The sequence below is a fragment of the Benincasa hispida genome, chromosome 12 (genome assembly GCF_027475165.1).
Source record: "Benincasa hispida cultivar pf3 chromosome 12, pf3_genome.v1.1, whole genome shotgun sequence".
NCBI classification, from domain to species: Eukaryota; Viridiplantae; Streptophyta; class Magnoliopsida; order Cucurbitales; family Cucurbitaceae; genus Benincasa; species Benincasa hispida.
The window spans coordinates 59,987,130-60,009,130 of NC_143489.1; positions in this window are offsets into that span (position 1 = coordinate 59,987,130).

Consider the following 22,001-nt stretch of genomic DNA (forward strand, 5'->3'; position numbering starts at 1 on the left):
AAATAAACCTAAGTGTCATGCTTCATGCAATGTTCATTCATTACTAATATATATAACTTTTTATATAACAAGTAATGAACTAAACATATATACCATGCTAACATACAACCTTATATTATAACATTTATAATATAGATGATGCATGGATATGTTTTAATGCATGCATATATTATAACTCTTATATTATATGATACATGAGCAAGCTTTAAGTAATTTAATCATGCATACTAATATATTATAACACTTTTAATATAAAATGATGGATGAAAAAAAAATGCATAACTATGGTGGTTTTTAAAACTATATGACATACATTATGACATATAATATAAACATACATCACATGCATATTTAATTAAAGTTGATGGACCGAGATAGTGTATCTCAAAACCAAAAAACAAAATGCTAAACTATTACAAAAGTTGGAGCCAATCGATTCGAACAGGTGAACCAGGTCTTAAACTGCTCGCCTTGAAGCCTTGTCACTTGATCATGTGGAAAATCCTCTAATCATCGAGTAACGCATGTCAAGTATAAACGGTCGTGTAGCAATGATCGCATAGCTTAGGACTATGCGATGAGTATGAAAGTCCACGCGATTGTGCAGCGCGCTTTAAGTAACGCATACCATGTGACCGTGTAGCTAATGACTATGCGATGAGCATGATAGCCTACACGATCGTTAAGCGCGCATGCCTTACGTTAAGTATCAAATACCGCACGATCATTTACCCCCGAGCGTCTTTGCGATCATGTAGCCAACGCAACACGATCGAGTAAACTCTTTACATGATCGCGTAGCATTAGCTATGCAATTGTTTAGCAAATGCTACATGATCGAGTAGAACAGTTCAACATGAATGCATAGCCAAATCTAAACAATCGTCTAGCTGGAGCTACACGATATGACCATCGCTTCGTCTTCTCCATCGAAGCAAACTGCAACTCTTTTCGTTTGAAGCTTCTTCACGAATGACTCAAAAACTCAAAAAAAAAAAATCGATTGCAAGTGTTTATGCCCAAAAACGCAGGGGCCCTTACAAATTAACTTTTGTAATGTAAACAGAAAGCCAAAACAGAGATAACTATCCCGTAAACATCCATCGACAAGCATCCACATACATTTAACACTTAAACGTAATTTAGAAACTTAAAACCCACCAAACTGTAAACAAATTTCAATACAACAAATGGAATTTGGAATCAGAACACAATCTGGCTCTGATACTAATTGAAGGGAAACTCAACATGAGGAAACCCTTGAGCAGAAGCGGATCGTCCAAATTTCATTACTATTGAACGTATACAATTGCAGTTATATAAGAACATTATGCAATCAAATTAAATTACAACATGTTTTTCAAATAAAACAAAGGTTGAGAGATTATACCTTTGAAGAACTGTTCTTCAAGTAAGCCCTCGATCCAACTTGTTCACGAACACTCCTCTCGAACAAGCAGCAAACAGCAACTCGATTCTCGAAGCAACGGGGACACTACCACTCGGATTCCTTGGTATACTCAGGGTGAGAACCCAGGAGTGGTGTGCTCTGACTATTTTGGTTAAGAGGATATTTGTGAGTTTGGAAAAGGAAGACGATCAAAGAAGCACTATCGCATAGGAACTGCTTCAATCGTTTAGGCTATCGCATAGCAAAAGTTCCTATCGCATAAGCGATCACATAGTAAAACTTCCTATCATATAGGCTATTGCATAGCAAAACTTCCTATCGCATAGGCTGTCGCATAGACAAAGAGAGTCTATCGTATATGCTCTATGTTTGTCGGGTAGACTATCGTATATTCTCAAAATGCATTCTCTTTTTGGTGTTAGCCTTCTCATGTAAAATGAAAAACACTTTTTCATTTTATTCCAATTGCCATAAAATTTCTATAACCACCCATTAAAGTAGTTTTTTAGAAAATGGATTATTATTCAAAATAATAAATAATATAAATAAATATGATAACCAACTTATCGTATTATATTTATAACCTATAGTTTTAATATTGCATCACATACAATATAAACTATAGTTCTTTTCTTCTATTTTATGGCATTTAATATAAATCATATTTATATTAAATTAACAACTATTTGAATCTCATTCAAATATTTATTCTTCTAATTAATGTATTAAATACATTATATCACTTATATCATATATAATTGAATTAATTTAGTTATATCATATATAATTAAATTTTCTCTTATTAATTTGAACAATTCAAATCAAATTAACCCAAAAACTGATTCTCAACATAATCTTTTTGAGCTTCGAAGGGGACATTATGAACCTGTAGCTTGAAGCTCCAACGGTACGTGAATAATTAATTAAACTCTTTAATTATATTATCCACCATCCGTTAACTATCGGGCACTCCACTAAAGATCGATAGTGCACTCTTCGCACTACAGATATATTTCTATGTCCATTGGATATAACCAATCAACAATGCGATGACCTTTCACAAATTACTCGTGAGTACAGTTAGGCCAAATTATCATTTTGCCCCTGTAGTTACATCTAACTTCTTAAGTACCACTGATTCCTCTAATGAACAATAAGCCATAGTCCCACTATGACTGAGTCCTCTCTAACAAAAAAAGGGTGTGGCCACTATGTTCAAGACCCGGAATCAACCCTTAGGGGAGCAATTTATCTACTTGCCCCTGCATCGAGGAATGAATGAATTTCGTCTTGTGCAACTTAGTTCTCAGCTCCCCAATCAAACGAATCCCCAAAATGGTAGGCTTGTTGAGTTAGCAATTTGGCCACTCTCACCCATACAAATCAAATGACCGCCTTTATAAGTAGGAGTTCACAACTCACTCAAGATTTAGGTCATATCACCTATGGTCATCCAAGTGAAATGTAAGTCTCTATTATCAACAGTGTTATATAAGGAGACTAATCATTTCATGGTCTGGTCTTATACAAACTCTTTGTATAGGATACCCTCGTTTACATGTCTCCACATGAATGATTGGGATCAGATCATTTGTAGCACTTTACAACATTTGTAATACTTACAAAGTAGGTCGTATCCGTAGTGTCACCAAGATGAGGTACCCAACTTTATCCATCTACTACAGATCATTTAAGTTATTATTTAAACAAGATCCACATGTATGTCTCTACATACTTGTTTAAATTTATATAAAATAACCTCTGATCTTAGTTTATTGGATTGAGTATATGCTTATAAAATAACACTTATTTTATTAATAACAATATGTTTATACAGAGTTTACAAACTACGAGATTACAAGGAGATTCAGGATATCATTCCCAACACGACCTTATCAAAGAAGGATGATGAAAGCTTATGATAAGAAAGTTAGTCTAAGAACATTTTGAGAAAGAGATCTTATACTTAAAAGAATTCTTCCTCCTCAAAAAGATCATCGGGGCAAATGGACACCAAATTATGAAGGACCATACGTGATGAAAAGGGCTTTCTCTAAAGGAGCTTTAATTCTGATCAATATGGATGGTCATGAGCTGTCAAGCCCTGATAACTCAGATTACGTCCGAAAATACTATGCTGAGATTCTTCTTTACTCTTTCTCAAAAGATTAGACAAAGTTGCATAATCAACAAGTGATTGGGAAATCTCATATTTTTATTCAGTTTAAAGGGTTGTTCCTACTTGTTCCTACTTACATTTCATTTCACATCCCTGTTTAAATGTCAACCTAGGAAATCTTAGTTATTAGCCATTTTGTTGCCGAGAAACTTTTTATCAATAAAGCTCTTCTCCTTTCTGATGTGGTCTTAATGTTTGGATGACATAGTTCCTTTAATTATCATTACAATTACAAAATAAATTGTACATATTGGCAACTCTAAAGCAAAAATGACAGGTTCAATGCGCTTCGGTGGAAGAAAATTTAAGATATTTGGACCAAATGAAATAGAACAAAGGAGATTTATTTATTTATTTATTTATTTAGTGGAAAGTATCAAGCAAAACGAGAATATCTTCAAGATAATGAGTACTCTTTCATTTTGGGCATAAAACATCTTTATCAAGAATAACTAGGACAAATCGATCAGTCACTTCTATTGAGTTTAGCCAGTATACATTTTAAACTACTCAATTTAAGATAGGCTATACCACTTTTCTGGAAAGAAACAATGTACGGGGTTGAGCTATTTTGTTTTTGTTTTTTGCCTTAAAAAGAGTGGTTTTAGTCCTTACATGTATTGGCATTTCATACATTGGCACCTTCCATAATCTTCCTTGGAATAAAAATAAAAATCACCCCAAATATTTTATCTACTCTTTTGTTCAAAGAAATGTGTACAAAGGGGGGCAAACCATAGATACCATATTTGGTCTGGAGTATTTTCATTTTTATTATATTTGTATTTGAATTATTTTTATTATTATTCTTCAAAAGATTTCATGTTTTTTAGGTTTGTTTTTTTTAGTTTTATTGTATTTATCTTAATTTTCTCATTCTTCTCCTTATTTTCATTTTTCATTTCTTTTTTTTTTTTATGTTGTTATTTTTTTTAAAATTTATTTTCTCTCTATTTTCTTATTGTTTTTACTTTTTCCTTCTTCCTCGCGTCCCCATGTTGAGTTTTATATCCTAAAACTCGTAGTTTTTAAAACAATAAACTTATTCTAAAATTCAATAAAGTTATTATCAAAGTTTGATTCAATAAATTTGTTATTGAATTTATGAATTGCTTATTTCGTTTTCGAAATAAATCGAATAAACTAAAAGATCCATGACTATTATATGAGTACTTGAACTTTATGTGGAGACATAAAAGTGGATCAGGTTCTAGTAAATAGTCAAAATGATCTATAGTATACAAATAAGGTTGAGTGCCTTATTCTGGTAACACTATCGGATGTGGCTCATTTTGTAGTTGTTACGCAGAGTTGTAAAGTGCTACAAATGAAGTGATCCTGATTCATTCATGTGGTGACATGAGGAGTGGGGGCGTCCTATCTAATGAGTTTGCACAAAATCAGACCAAGAAATAGGTCACTCTTACTTTATAACTTGTTTACTGTTTTAAACTGACTATTTCATAACGATGACCTAACTAACTTAACCTTAATTCTGAACTAACTATGAACTCCTGTTTATTCGGGATTATCCTTAGATTTATATAGGTGAGAGTTAGCTCAACAGCGTCGGCTCAATAAGCCTCCCATTTCAGGGATAAGATCGGATAGATAACTGAAGACATAGGGTGCAAGATGGAATTCACTCCTACCCGCTTTCAGGGATAGTAGAGAGGTTGTTCCCTTAAGTACTGATTTCAGATCTTGCACAAGGGGACCACCCTTTCATTAGCCCGAAAGAGATTTTGTTTATTGATTGGATCACAAACAAATTGTTCATTAGATGATCAGTGGAACTTAAGGAACAAGTGGTAATCTCGGAGATAAAACAGTCATTTGACCCAATCGTTATTATGAACAACCTGTGAAGGGTTAACTTATTGATCATGGTTATATCGAGTGGACACAATATATCTACTGCAACTATTAGACTAAGAGTTTAGCCAATTAACCTCGGATCGCTTGAGTCCGTAGGTCCATTAGGTCCCCTACTAGCTCACAAACAGATTAGTCTTAAAATACCGTGATAAGTTGATTTGGAACGTTCAAATTCGAATTAAGGGAATTAGTAATTATATGTGATATAATTACACGTTTAATTTGGAATTAAATATAATAGGAGAATCGATTAATATATAAATATGATTTAAATATTAATTTCATGAATGGGGATTCATGGTGATGAAATTGGTGACAAAATTAATTTAATATTTGATATTAAGTTAATAGAATTAATTAAATTATTTAATTAATTGTTAATTATTAATTTTATTAGAAAAATTGATTATTGAATTAATTTTTTGTAAAATTAATAAAATTTCAATTTTAATTAAAGAATTAAAATTGGAAAGAGTTTGATTTTGAAGCTTACACCTTAGTCATCTTTGCACCACATTTTTTAGCTCAATTTTGAAGGAGGGGCTAGAATTCATGCATGCATTCTGATTGCATGAATCGCCTCAATAAAACCACTCTTGATTGAGTGGAAAAGACTGTGCAAATAAGTGGTATTTGTTGTGTTCTTCAGGTTGAAGAAGGGTTTTTCAACCGTGTTGAACTGTTGAACCAGTGTGTTTTCTCCTCTCAATTCCCAAATTCAAGCTTATTTTGAGTCTCACAACTCAATCTAAGACTCCTAGAGAATAGTAGGGATTCAGGAAGCTCTAATGGTAGTCCACGACTTGAATTAGAGAATATTGTAGTTGTATTCATTGAAGAATAGAATCTTTAAAGGTACGTAATGAAACCTTGTTGATACCCACAAACATGCTTAATTTGATGTCAAAATTGAGGAATTAGAATTCTTAATGATCTTATTTTCTTCCGCTGCTTATTTCTTTAAACAACACCCCAATCTTTTCTTCTCCAACTTCTTCCCAAAACTTCTTTTCTTCCCTATTCTTTCTCTCCCACTAAGTCACCCACTTCTTCCCTTTGATTTCTCAACTTTCATCCCTTTTTAGCCACCCCCATTAGTATAAATAGAGGTGCAAATGGAATAGGTGGAGAGACCATTTCTTAAGTTTTGAGAAAATTTTCGGCGAAACCCACAAGTTCCCAACACTATATCCGCTATAGTTGTCGCTTGCACGGCCATTCCAACGAGCCATCAACTACCATCCACCCCGACGACACTCAGGCTCACGAACCAAGGAAGTACGACACCTCAACACCTCTGCAGACCACCACCGAAACATCTACAAACGGCTCTGACGAAACCTCACGTTCCAAATCCGACGAAACTCACGCACAGCCTTCGGCCACGATCCTCCGATACGGAATCGGTGCAGTTTCGCAGCCTAGACAGCAGTGGCATCTCACTGCAAAGAAGGAGCAAAAGAAGAGAGAAGTGAAAGAAAGGGATGGAAAGAAGAAGGGGAGAGGAAAGAGAAAGAGGAAATTTGGTAAAGTTGTTGGTGGGTCCCACCAATTTTTACTTTCTTTTATTTCTCTCCTAGTTTCAAATTAGATTAGATTAGATTTAATTAATTCTTCTTCAATTTTGCAAATAAATCACAAATTGGTTTCTAATTTAGAATCTTAAAGTAAATCTAATCTAACTCTAAATTTGAATTTTGAATTTAATTTAATTTGAAAATCACTAAATCACAATATGATTCCTTTGGTGTTGAAAATTGATTTTAATTCAATTCCCAAACTACTCTCTAATTTGATTTAAAGTTAATATTTCTAAATGACTTCAAATTCAATTGGATTCAACTTTGATGAAAAATTCTAACTCGTTTAGGTCTAATTTGAAATTTCTAAAAAGGTTTCAAATTGGTCTTAATTGAAGAATTCAATTTAATTTTAATAGAGTTTTCTGATCAAGATTTCAAATTGTTAAATTGAATTTCAAATTATTCCAATTTAAGGTGTATGTTTGATTTTAATAATCTTTTTTCACAAGATCTCAATTTGAGAATTGATTAATGATTGTAGAATAAAATTTGGCTATAAGGGAACCCCACTTGATAGTTTTGTCTAGACTGAGGTAAAGTTGACCGTAGGGAACACCTCTACTTATAAATTGGTCTCGGTGTTGAATTAATAAAAAAAAATTATTTCATTAATTACGGTTTTGTTTATACGTCTTTTTTGAATTATTATTTCGGCAATGAAGTTTGAAATAAAACAAATTGTCATTTTTCAAAATTAATATATTGATAATGAAGTTTGAAATAAAATAAATTGTCATTTTTTCAAAATTGAATTTCTGAAATAAGAACCCTCTAATTTCTCAAAATTGCACTTTGACAATGAAATTCAAAATAAAATAAATTGTCATTTTTTCAAAAATGGGTTTATAAAATAAGAACCCTCCAATTTTTCAATATTGCACTTTGACAATGAAATTTGAAATAAAATAAGTTCACCTCTCAAATTAAATTTCTGAAATAAGAACCCTCCAATTTCTCAAAATTTCATCTTGACAATTTAATTTGAAATAAAATAAATTGTCAATTTTTCAAAATTGAATTTCTGAAATAAGAACCCACTTTAAGAATGAATTTGAAATGAAATAAGTTGTCACCTTTAAATATTGGATTTCTAAAATAAGACCCCTCCAATTTTTCAAAATTGAACTTTAGTAATAAAATTTAAAATAAAATAAGTTATCACTTTTTTAAAATTGGATTTATGAAATAAGAACCCTCCTTTTTTTCCTCTTCTTTTCTTGAGTTTCGGCAATGAAGTTTGAAATAAAATAAATTACTCACTTTCTAAAATAGATTTATGAAATGAGAACTCTTTGTTTTCATAAGTTTAAATTCTTAAATTTTAAAATAAAAGTTTGTTTTAAATGAATTTCTAAATTTGGAGTAAAAGTAGTGTTCTCTTTTTGGACTTCATCGAAGTTCTAGAAATACATGAAAATCTCAAGAGCTGATTTGTTATAAACGAATGTTTGTTTTAGGGAATCTAGTAGTGTTCTCTTTTTGGGATAATCATCCTATAAATACATGAAAATTTCCTTAAAAATTCGATGACAAGATATTTTAAAATATTGATTTTCTAATTTTCTTGAGTGGGGAAATTATCTTGAAATTCAAGGTAAGTTCCAAGATCTTCCCAATGACCTCGAGCCACTCATACTTATTAGTTCATATTTTGTTACAAAGTGTGAATTAATATCATTGGGACATTCAAAACCAAAATTCATAAACATTTTCTTTTTAAGACCAAAGAATAATAGGATAATTTTAAAATAAAATGTGGTAACCGTTTTCGAAACGAATGTTGTAACTAAAATTCGGTTTAGTTAACCAACTCCCGAACCTTAAATTTGGTGTTGCAACTCCGAGTGTTGTAACTAAAATTTGGTTTAGACAACATCCTTCCCTACACTTAACCAACGCCCGAACCTTAAATTTGGTTTTGTAGACCTTTTTTATTTTAAAAAGGTGACCAATCACACTCCAAAGATATTGGTTGCTACAACAAATTTTTTACCTCAGAGACCTTTAGGGAAGGACGTCAGCCACTCCATGTCGCGATGATATTGCGATAGCTACTATAGAAGAAGAAAATCAATGTTCAACGTCTACTTCCACACGAACTTCAGCCTTCAAAAGGCTAAAATATCTTTATATCAAAGAAAGATCGGCCTTCAACATCTACTTTGAAATAACAAGCGATCAACATGAAATAATGATGGAAATTTTGAAGGTAAAATTATTTCATGAAGAAAACAATGACAAGAAGATTTACAATCGTGTCACTTTACGCATAAAGAAGAAGTTGTCTGATGATGTATATACAGAAAGTTCCTTGATGGTGAAGCAAAAAATCATATCAACGAATCCTACAAATGAAGAAGATGGACAAAGCAATGACGAAATAAGAGCTTCTGAAATTTAAATGTAGAAACTCCTTATCGTAAGAGTATAAACTGCATGGTACTTCTAGCTCGCATGAGCTCAAAAGGTGAACGACCGAAAAAAAATCATTAGAACTACATTATGACTGTTGGGATTGATGCCCCAAATCTCGTAGGGTCCTAAAGTTTGTAAACATTGAATGAACAAACTCTTATGTGATTAATAAAATATATGATATTTTATTCACTTTGTCTATAAAATATGTGATATTTTAGTTGCATTAATCACAAACCAATAAACTAACATCCAAGGTTATCGTTGTAACTTAAACATGTATTGGAGACATACAGGTGGATCATGTTTAAGTGATAACCTAAATGGTCTGTAGTATATAGATAAGGCTGGGTACTTTATCTTTGTGACACTACGAGTATGGCCTAATTTGCAGGTGTTACAATTGTTGTAAAGTGCTACAAATGATCTGATCATGATCATTCATGTATTATACATGCGAGAGGGGATATTCTATACAAAGGAATTTGTATAAGATCGAACCACAAAATGTTTAGTCTCATTATATAGCGTCGTTCATAATAGAGACTTTCATTTCACCATGATGACCATAGGTAACATGAGCTAAATCCTGAGTCTGTTGTGAACTCCTGCCTATGAGGGCAATCCTTTGATTTGTATGGGTGAGAGTGGCCAGATCACCGACTCAACAAGTCTCCCATTTTGGGGATTCATCTGATTGAGAAACTGGGAACACAGCTACACAAAATGAAATACATTCCTTCCCTGAAGCAGGGGTAAGTAGATAAATTGCTTCCTTAAGGACCGATTTCGGGTATTGAACAATGTGGCACCACACTCTCTCTTGGCCCGAAAGGAGTTTAGTCATAGTGACTATGATCTATTATTCATTAGAGAGATCGGTGGTACTTAAAGAGTTAGATGTAACTATAAGAGCCAAACGGTAATTTGGTCCAGCTGTACTTACGAGCAATTTGTGAAGGGTCATCGTACTGTTGATTAGTGCCCGACTATTAACGGATGGTGGATAATGTAATTAAAGAGTTTAATTAATTATTCACGTACCGTTGGAGCTTCAAGCTACAGGTCCATAAGGTCCCCTTGGTAACTCAAAAGGATTTAGTTGAGAATCAGTTTTTGGGTTAATTTAAATTGTTCAAATTAATAAGAGAGAATTTAATTATATAATTAAATTGATTCAATTATATATGATATTATTGTTATAATGTATTTGAAACATTATAGTTTAATTGGAAGAAATAAATATTTGAATGAGATTCAAATATATTTTCTATGAATAGTTGTTAAATTTAATATAAATATGATTTATATTAAATGCCATAAAACAGAGAAAAGAAACTATAGTTTATACTGTATATGATACAATATTAAAACTGTATGTTATATGTTATATTTGATATAACGTATGGTTTAATATGAATATAATATGATAAGTTAGTTATCATATTTATTTATATTATTTTATTATTTTTGAATAATAACTATCATTTTTTCTCTCCAATCACCTTAGTGGGTGGTTATATATTTTGTGGCAAGTGGAATAAAAGAAAATTAGTTTTCTTCTTCTTCCGAACACTTACACGATTGAAGGCATTGCTATACAATTGAGATTGGAGAAACGTTCTGTGTGTTTTTCCTCGATCTTCTTCCTCCAAACTCAAACAAACTCTCCTAACCAAAATAGTCGGAGTCCACCACTCCTGGGTTCTCACCCTGAAAATACCGAAGGCTCGTTATGGTTGTGTCTCCTTTTGGTTCGAGAGTTCTTGAGGTTGTTGTGTTTGAGGCTCGTGACTGTTCGAGGGAATTACATGAAGAAATGTTCTTCAAAGAAGATATCTCTTGAACCTTTATTTTTTGTAAAAAGCATGTTGTAATTATTTTATGAATGCATATCTTGTATGTTTACTGTAAGTTTAGTTTTTAATAAAAATGGAATTTGGACGATCCGCTTCCGTTGAAGGATTTCTGTAAAACGAGTTCCTTCAATGACTTGATCCCTTTCTTCAAGGGTATGTAGGCAACTTAAATAAGTCTATCAAACACTAAAGAAAAAAGAAAAAAAAAAAGTGGCACAATCATTCTACGTGAGACAAAACAAATTAAAGATGTTCATCTCTACTGGGGGCAACACAACAAATTGAAGATGTTCTTCACTAGTAAAGATGTGACACAACAAATTGAAGATGTTCTTCACTAGGAAAGATGTGACACAACAAATTGAAGACGCATATTGTCTGCACGATACTATACTGGTTGGATGTGTACAATATGGTCCTTGTGAAAAATTCAATCGTCTTTCTACTCACTTAAATAAGGAAGTAGTGCCACTTGCTTCAAGTTCAAGGCATCGTCTGCTTAAATTTTGGCACTTCATCTTCAACGTCAGGGCTTCGCTCATTTGAAGTGGCATTTAATCTTCAAAGTTTAAGTTCGGGGTTGCTTCGCTTCCTCTTCAAAGTTCAAGATCGAAGGTTGCTTTGCTTCATCTTCGAAGCTCAAGATCGGAGGTTGTTTCGCTTTTCATCTTCAAGTTCAAGATTGGAGGTTGCTTCGCTTCATCTTCAAGTTCAAGATCGGAGGTTACTTCATTTTTCCATCTTTAAGTTCATGATTAGAGGTGGATCGGAGGTTGCTTCGCTTCTCTATCTTCAAAACATTGGTGTAGCTTCGCTTCTCCATCTTTAAAATACTGGTGTGGCTTGGCTTCTCCTTCTTCAAAATACTGGTGTGACTTTGCCTCCATCTTCAAAAATATTGGTGTGGCTTCGCTTCTCCATCTTTAAGATACTGGTGCAGCTGGCCTTCTCTATCTTCAAAATACAGGTGTGACTTTGCTTCTCCATCTTCAAAATATTAGTACGACTTTGCTTCTCCATCTTCAAAATATTGGTGGGCATTTGCTTCTTCATCTTCAAAATATTGTTTGCGGCTTTGCTTCTCCATCGCCAAAATATTGGTGTAGCTTTACTTCTTCATCTTCAAAATATTTGGGCAGCTTCGCTTCTCATCTTCAAAATATTGGTGCGACTTCACTTCTCCATCTTCAATCAAGTTTGGTGCACTTCTCAAATTTGGTTTGCATGGATTTGCCTTATCTACGGAATTAGTCTAGTTTTCTTGGCTCTACCTCATATATGAGATCAATTTCAATCCATCTGCCTTTGCTTCATATGTGTGATCAAGTCTGGTCCACCTGGCTCCGCATCATATGCGAGATTAACTCCAGTTCACCTAGCTCTACCTCGTATATGAGATCAAGTTCAATCCTCCTAGTTCCGCCTCATACGCGAAATTAAATTCGAGCTCTCTGGCTCCGCCTCATCTGCAAGAGGATTTTAAAACAAGTGTAAAAGTTATGCATAAAGGATTTTAAAACAAAATTAAAACAAAGGATCTGAAATGATTTACTTATGAAAATTATAATTTCAATTTTGAATTGATACAATTGTTAGTGAAGGTTTAACAATGCCAAACTTTAGTGTATTAATCAATTTTTACCCAAATTTTAAATTATGAAAATCGAGGTCCTTTAACAACTTGTTTATTTGATTGATATTTTTTTGTATACCAAGTTCCTTCCCTTGTTTTTAAAGTACAACCACTCTAAGTTAAGAAGATTGAATCTTTTAGTCTTAGAAAATTGTGTGTCAATTAGGATCCCTTTGGTTTGAGAGTTTTTTGTATGAGAATTGACACAAACATCCTAAACCTATATTTATTATACCGTTTTCAATATTTTATCTGAGAATAAGTTATTCTCAAGCATTCTTTTTTCCCACATACAAGAGTTTTCTCTATCCTTCCAAAACTATAGTTTTCTCTTTTTCCCTTATTCTTTTGTTTTTCATTTTATATATAATTTATTTTGAACTAAATTAATTAATTGATTGATTAATTGATATTAATTTAGCAAGATTAATATAATTATTTGTTTACAATCAACAATCATTTTTAAAAAAAATACTTACTTGATTTATCATCACAAACAAAAATTTATTAAATGACTGTTTTCACATATGGAAAAATAGACCAAAATATTTACAAATATAACAAAATGTCATTGTCTATCAGTGACATACTCTGGTAGACACTGATAAACTATTATCATCTATCGCTGTTAGATTGTGATATTTTGCTATATTTAGAAATATTTTTAGCGATTTTGTCATTTAAAACAATTTTTCTTTATTAAATGAAGGAATGTTTTCAAATATAGGAAAATGAGTCAATTTATTTATAAATATAGCAAGATATCGGTGTCTACCAGTGATAGACAGTGATACATCTATCAATGTTTATCACTGAGACTGATAAACATCTATCAATGTCTATCACTGTCTATCACTGATAGAAATTGACATTTTGCTATATTTGAAAATATTTTCAACAGTTTTGTCATTTAAACACAATTACCCTTAAATGAATGCAATTACTTATTTATATAAATTATTAATTAATTAATTAATTAATAATATCTTAAATATACTTAATTAATAAACTATGATGAGTTAGATTATGTATGTAAATTTATTTTTCGATAATTATAATTTTGATTACTTATTTTTATAATAAAATAATTATTTGTCCTAAGGTCATTCATTACTAACATATCATGAATTCTAAAGTAGGTTAAATTATAAAAAAAAAAAAAAAATGCCCATAAACTTTATATTTTGTGTAAAAAATACTTCTGAAGTTTAAAAAATACCCTTAAACTTTCAAAAAAATACCCTTGTCTTTAGTTTTGGATAGAAAACGTTAAAGTTTTGTTTCAAAAATACCCCTGGACTTTCAAAACATTTCAAAAATACCCTTAACTTAATAAAAATTCAGAATACCTCCACGTTAGTATTTGAACAAAAACCGTTGATTCCTCATAAAAAATGACTTTAAAATTTAAAAAATATATTAAAAATGCTCCTGATTAATTTTTTTTTTTTTAAAGTTTTCTTAAGTTCGAAAAGAACCAATTTTAAAATAAATTATATAGATTTTCTCATTTTTTTTCATATAGCTACTCATATTTCTCTTAATTTTCCAATTCTTAACTTATAACAATTTTCTCAACAACCAAAATGAAAACCAAAATTTTAAGTTAAAACATAAAATACCAAAATTTTTTACAAAATTCCAAAATCAAAATCTCCACTTGAAACATACCAAAATGATAAATAGTAAAATAAAAAAAGGTATCAACCTAAATCATGTTGATTCTTAGGAATTTAATATTTATTTTAGTTATTAGATAAGTTATTGAGCAAAAGAAGTCGTTGGGACATTTCAGATGCAATTCCGACTTAAATCAAGAGAAATATGAGAGTATCTATATGAAAAAAGTGAGGATATCTATATAATTTATTTTCAAATTTGTTTTTTCGAACCTAAGAAAACTTCAAATAAATTGATCAATAGAAGCAAATTTTTTTAAGTCATTTTATCACGAAGAATTAACGATTTTTGTTCAACTACTAATGGTAAAGGTATTTTTGAACTTTTATTAAGTTAAGGGTATTTTTGAAACGTTTGGAAAATTCATGGGTATTTTTTAAACAAAACTTTAATGATTTTCATCCAAAACTAACGGTAAGAGTATTATTTGAACTCTTTTTAAAATTTTAGATTAAGGAAATTGGGTTGAGAATAAGGGTAAGAATGAGTGAGATATACATATTTTCTTCTTTGATACAGCTTTAGAAGTTTTAGGTATGAGAATAAACTATTTCCATGCATTCTTTATACCTATGGATGATACTCATCCAAAATAATTGGTTTTCTTGATGTCCACACTTTCTCCCCTTTTAATACATGAATTTATTTTTTTAATTTAATTTTATTAAAATTGATTAATATGTAAAATTAAATTTATAATTTAGATTATTATATTAAAATTTAAATTATAATATTTGAATTTAACTACTCCATAATAATTAATCATATAATAAACCATAAAGAATTGATGCATTTATACTATTAATTCATTAATAAATTATATATGTAGTTAATTAATTGTCATTATGATCGATATTTTATGGAATTATTTTTTAATAATTATAATTAGTTGATCATTGATTAATTATAATTCATTATTTTTTATTCACAAAATGTTATATTTATTTTTTAAAATTGATTTTGATTGTTTTATTAGTTAATACATCATATTTATATAAATTCATCAAATTGATACATCAAAATATATAATTAAGTAACTTTAATTCTAAATTACTCATTTTACAAATGTTTGTAATTGATATTTTAATTAATATTGTTATTTGATAGTTAAATAATTAGTTTTGCTCAAAACCTTGAATTGAATTTATTGTTTATAAATTAATCTATCAATATTTTATAGAGGTTTGCATAATTAAAATTTTATAAATAAAATACAAAACTAATTTGTAACAATTTCTTTTTTTTTTTTTTTTATAACATTCGCAGGTACAATCAAACACTATGTCACAATATTATTGTAATTAAAGTGTAGAGCGGAGGAATCGAACCTCAAACCACAAGGTTGATAATATGAACACTATGTTAGTCGAACTACGCTTTTAATAATACTTGTAATTAATTATTTAATTAAAATAATTCTTTTACTATTAATTAATTAATAATTTTATTAATGAATCTATTAAAATTATATAAGTTTATCGAGATTAGTTTCTTAAAACAAATAAAAACATAATTGATTACTTTTCAATCCTAACAATATTCTCATGCACAATTAATATAATATTTTTTAAAAAATTTTTACCAATATTATTCTTAAACATCGATTTTACATTTTCTTTTTCGATACATCTATAAGATCTTAAATCAAATAGATTTGAACTACGCTTAACTGATAGACGGATTGAGAAATGGAGTAAGAAAAAACACGTGAGGGAGTAAATACGCATGGAGTGAACGCCATGATTTCGAGTCCACCTTTTATCTTCTCAGAGAATGTGGGAGTTAGTGTTTCAGTCTTAAAATATTAAAAAAACAAAAATTAAATAAATAAATGTGGTGGGTCACGTGATGCCTCGCCTTGGAGTTTTAAGGGGCCCTTGCCCTTAATTAATAGGGATACATACCCTTCACCCACGCACCTGCTTTGCTTATCATAATCGTATTTATACCCTACACGTGCCGTCTCCCGCGTTCTTTCACACTTTATTTTTTAAAAATCACTTTTAATTCTCCTTCAACTTTGGTGGATAACAATTTAATTCCCAAATTTTTAATTTTATAATAATTTAATCATTAAATTTTATTATATAATAATTTAATTCTCATATTTTCAAAATTATAACAATCTAATCTTTACTATAAAAATTATTGTCAAAATTTAATGAGAATTCTTGCATAAATAAATCGAACTAATTAAAGACTCAATATTTTTTATAAAATCAAAGTCTACATCATAAAATAATAAAAATTGATATCAAACTTTAACTTTTTTTTTATGTTAGGGACTAAATTATTACAAATTTCAAAATACGATGACTAAATTATTACAAAGTTGAAAATACATGAACTAAATCGTTATCAATTAAAGCTTAAAGATTAAATTGTTACTTTCGTGAAAATTTAGAGACCAAGAGTATTTTTTAATATTTATTTATTTATTTAAGTCTAGGATAACTGATTGGCTTTCAAATCTGTCCCCCGCCAAAACCTTGTATCTTTTCTTTTCTTTTTCTTTTCTTCTTTTTTTCCCCTCTTTGTTCCTTTTTTATTTTTTATTTTTTAAATAGTTATTATAATAATATCAATTTTCTTTCTGAAAAGGGAAGAAAGGGTTTTCATTCCCTTAACAATTCTGTACAATAAACTTTTTGTTAATTTCGTCCTTTAATTTTACTTTAAATTTGGTTTTGTTTTCTTTGTTTAAATATTTTTGTTACTTCGTGTTTTGAAAATTAACTTTATGCAATTTACTTCGAAAAAAAATCAAGTAATATAATTATTAGCTTGTGATAGTTATATTTTTTTTTTATTATAATCGATTAATTAAAAATGTAGTTATATGATATTTATTAGTATAACGGATAAATAAAATAAAATAAAAAGAAATTAAGAAACCAATGGCCTACTATCATTCCAGAAGTTTCTTTTGCGTATGAACACCTACTCATTAGCAACAATGTTACACTTTTTTAAAATTAAAAAAAAAAAAAAAAAAAAAAAAAAAAAAAAAAAAAAATCCTAATAGGAATCTCAAGACTAATCCTTGTCTTTGCTTGTTTCGTATTTCATTGACAAAAGATCATAACACCTTTAGATGTTTATGTACTAATAAATTAATATTATCATGTTTGCCTCATTTATTTTATAATTGAAACCAGAAAGCCTACTTGATCTTAATAAATAAATAGATAAATAACGGGTACTGTTGAGAGTTGTCCCAAGCAAAACCTAAAGCTCACGGACATATCCTAATAGAAGAAAAAAAATGAGAGGATGCATGAGAAAATGTGCATCTAAAAGAAAATATTTAGAATCTCATGTAACAGGTTGAACAGCAGAGCTCAACCCTGGCACCCATCAACCTTGAGGATCGCAATTACCCTCACATTGCTGATGTTATATGTAATCAAAATTGAGTATGAGAGAAAGGACACTAATAATAACCTCATTTGACAACCCCTAAGGGGAACAAGTAAATAATCTCTAAAAGATAGTCTTGACTGTACTCTCTATATGTTTAGTTGAACTATACACTCCATGTACTAATTTAATATTATTGGAGTGTGTTGTAGGCTCAACACCACACTAGCTAAAAAAATCTCACGTAGGTAAGCTTCGAGAACGAGATCAAATCGGAGAAGTGGACCATCGGATAAGTCCACAAAATGTCTACAACAACAAAAAAGAGCGTGCGAGTTTTTCTGGAGGTATTAGTACTGTTACTATTTAATTTTCATTGGAGAGTTGACTATAATCATCCATGCTATTTAGCACGGGATTTTGAGTTTCGCATGTCTACCCTTTCACCACCAAAACATCTTGAAAGTGGTTAGAAGCGAAGGTGCCATAAGTATAGCAATTTGGTACGAATATGCTTGCATTGTTGTTGATTCATATAAGGTACCTTTTTAGCTAGTAATCCATATGTAACAACAACCTATTTAGACAAGTGAGATGATTGCAAAGAAAAATCTTTTTTTTTTTAAAAAATAAATTACAAGGTAAATGTTTTTATTTTAGTTCATCATATTTGGAGTGGAGGAATTTAAACTTTTGACTTTTTTATCAAATGTATGTGTTTAAACTAATTAAGCAAAACTTAGGTTATCGTGGTAGAATAATGACGGAAATATATCATCTTTAAATTAATCATTCAATTTATAATTTTATACACATAAATTATTCAATTTGTTATACATTGAACAAGATGTGATGATAAAAATTTCGACATCTGACTTTAAAATTAATAGTACATGTTTTTATGTCTAGTTGAACCATATTTATTTTGCCTTGTTGATTCAACAACATACTGACTAAGAGGACTTCAGATCCAAGTCAAGGCATATGCGTGCATGTTAGGATAAATTGTTTGTAGACTTTTCTATCATCTCACTTTCCCTCTAGTTTACTGTATTTGACCTTGAAAAAAATGTCAATGGTCTCTTCTTGGGAGAATAGTGCAAAGCAACAAGGGCAGGCAAAGAGGGAGAGGAATTGAGGAGGACGAGAGAAGCAAATGCAAGAGTCTGAGAGCAATAATCAAGGCGCGATGCGAAAGCAAGAATCAAAGAACGAGAGCAAGAGATTGAGGAGCAAAGCCCATCGTGTGTATATCTTTTGGTTGTTTTGGTAATTTCACCAAGCGATGACGTAAGACCTTATGGAAAAAAAAAAACACATGGATTTCGAGAAGTTAGGTCAAATCTCTCTTGGGCCTGATCTTTTGGAGGCCATCAACACTGATTTCTTTTTTTTTTTTTTCTCTCCACTCCTTCTCCATGCTTCGTCTCATTTAGGGGCGAGTCTATAGGGTAAGAAAAACCAATAGCATACCAATTGAGGTACACTCATATTACATCATAAATTGGTTGTTTATTTCTTAAAGTTTAATAAACGTAGGCCAACAAATTATTGTGGACAATGATGAAAAATTCGTAGTTACTAATGACAATGAATTACGTTTAATCATTTAAAAATAATATCCATAAATTGCAAATAATTTTAAATTTCGGTTCAGTATAAGATTGACGACATGGATGGTCACAAGAATCATAACTGACAAATAAAGACGCAAAAACTTCAGTTTTTTTTTTTTTTTTTGGGTCTAATCTTTTGGAGGCCATCAACACTGATTTTTTGGAGGCCATCAACACTGATTTCTTTTTCTTTTCTTCTTTTTTTCTCTCTCCACTCCTTCTCCATGCTTCGCCTCATTTAGGGGCGAATCTCAAAGGTAAGAGTAAACAATCTTAATTGTTTTATCTATTTCATTTTAAGTTATATCTCTCGTTTTCATAATTATTCTACTTAAAAAAAAACCAATAACATACTAATTGAGGTACACTCATATTATGTCATAAATTGGCTGTTTATTTCTTTAAATTTAATAAACGTAGGCCAGCAAATTATTGTAGACGATGATGAAGCTTTAATGACCATGAATTACGTCTAATCATTTAAAAATAATATCCCATAAATTACAAATAATTTAAAGTTTCAGTTTCAATACAAGATTGATGACATGATGGTCACAATAATCATAATTGACAAATAAAGACGCAAAAACTTTAGTTTTTTTTTTTTTTGGGTCTAATCATTTGGAGGCCATCAACACTGATTTTTTTTTTTTTTTCTCTCCGCTCCTTCTCCATGCTTCGTCTCATTTAGGGGTGAGTCTCTAGGGTAAGAGTAAACAACTCTAATTGTTTTATCTATTTCATTCTAAGTTATATCTCTCATTTTCATAATTATTTTACTGAGAAAAGAAAAACCAACAGCATACAAATTGAGATACACTCATATTATATCATAAATTGGTTGTTTATTTCTTTAAATTTAATAAACGTAGGCCAACAAATTATTGTGGACGATGATGAAGCTTTCGTAGTTACTAATGACCATGCATTACGTCTAATCATTTAAAAATAATATCCCATAAATTTCAAATAATTTAAAATTTTGATTTCAGTACAAGATTGACGACATGAATGGTCACAATAATCATAATTGATAAATAAATACGCAAAAAATTTAGGTTTTTTTTTTTTTTGATCTAATCTTTTGGAGGCCATCAACACTGATTTTTTTTCCCCTCTCCGCTCCTTCTCCATGCTTCACCTTACTTAAGGGCGAATATCAAGGGTAAGAGTAAACAATCTTAATTGTTTTATCTATTTTATTCTAAGTTATATCTTTCATTTTCATAATTATTTTACTGTGAAAAGAAAAACCAATAGCATACCAATTGAGGTACACTCATATTACATCATAAATTGGTTGTTTATTTCTTAAAGTTTAATAAACGTAGGCCAACAAATTATTATGGACGATGATGAAGCTTTCGTAGTTACTAATGACAATGAATTACGTCTAATCATTTAAAAATAATATCCCATAAATTGCAAATAATTTAAAATTTCAATTTCAATACAAGATTGACAACATGGATGGTCACAATAATCATAACTGACAAATAAAGAAGCAAAAACTTCAGTTTTATTTTTGGGTCTAATCTTTTGAAGGCCATCAACACTAATTTCTTTTTTTTTTTCCTCTCCGCTCCTTCTCCATGCTTCACCTCATTTACCGTTTCATTCTAAGTTATATCTCTCATTTTCATAATTATTTTACTGGAAAAAAAAAATCAATAACATACTAATTGAGGTACACTCATATTACATCATAAATTGGTTGTTTATTTATTTAAATTTAATAAACATAGGCCAGTAAATTATTGTAGACGATGATGAAGCATTCGTAATTACTAATGACCATGAATTACGTCTAATCATTTAAAAATAATATCCCATAAATTGTAAATAATTTAAAATTTCGGTTTCAATACAAGATTGACAACACGGATGGTCACAATAATCATAATGGACAAATAAAGACGAAAAAAAAAAAAAAAAAAAAAACTTCAGTTTTTTTTGGGAGGTTTTACTTTAGACTTAGTCAACTTAAATTTTAATAATTTGACCCCAAAAAAGAAGAAGTATATAGCAGTATTTAGATACCAACTGAACTGCAATTTGTCCTACCAACCTGCAAAAGTAAATCTCTGACAATATTACACCAGTTTTCTTATTGACAAAATTAATATTTGAGTTAAAATATCATTTGCTATGACTTTTTACTTTAAAATTTTATCAAATTTAATCTTTATATTATTAAATATTCAATCAATCTTAATAATTAGTTTATCTATAATCCTTTCACTATAAATTTTGAATCATATTCACATAAGGTGCTTTTCTTTATGAAAATTATTATTATTTAAGTAAATTCGATAAAAAAAATGTTAAAAATTTAATGTAAGATTCATTCGAATATGTAGACTATAATTAAATAAGGCTCAAACTAT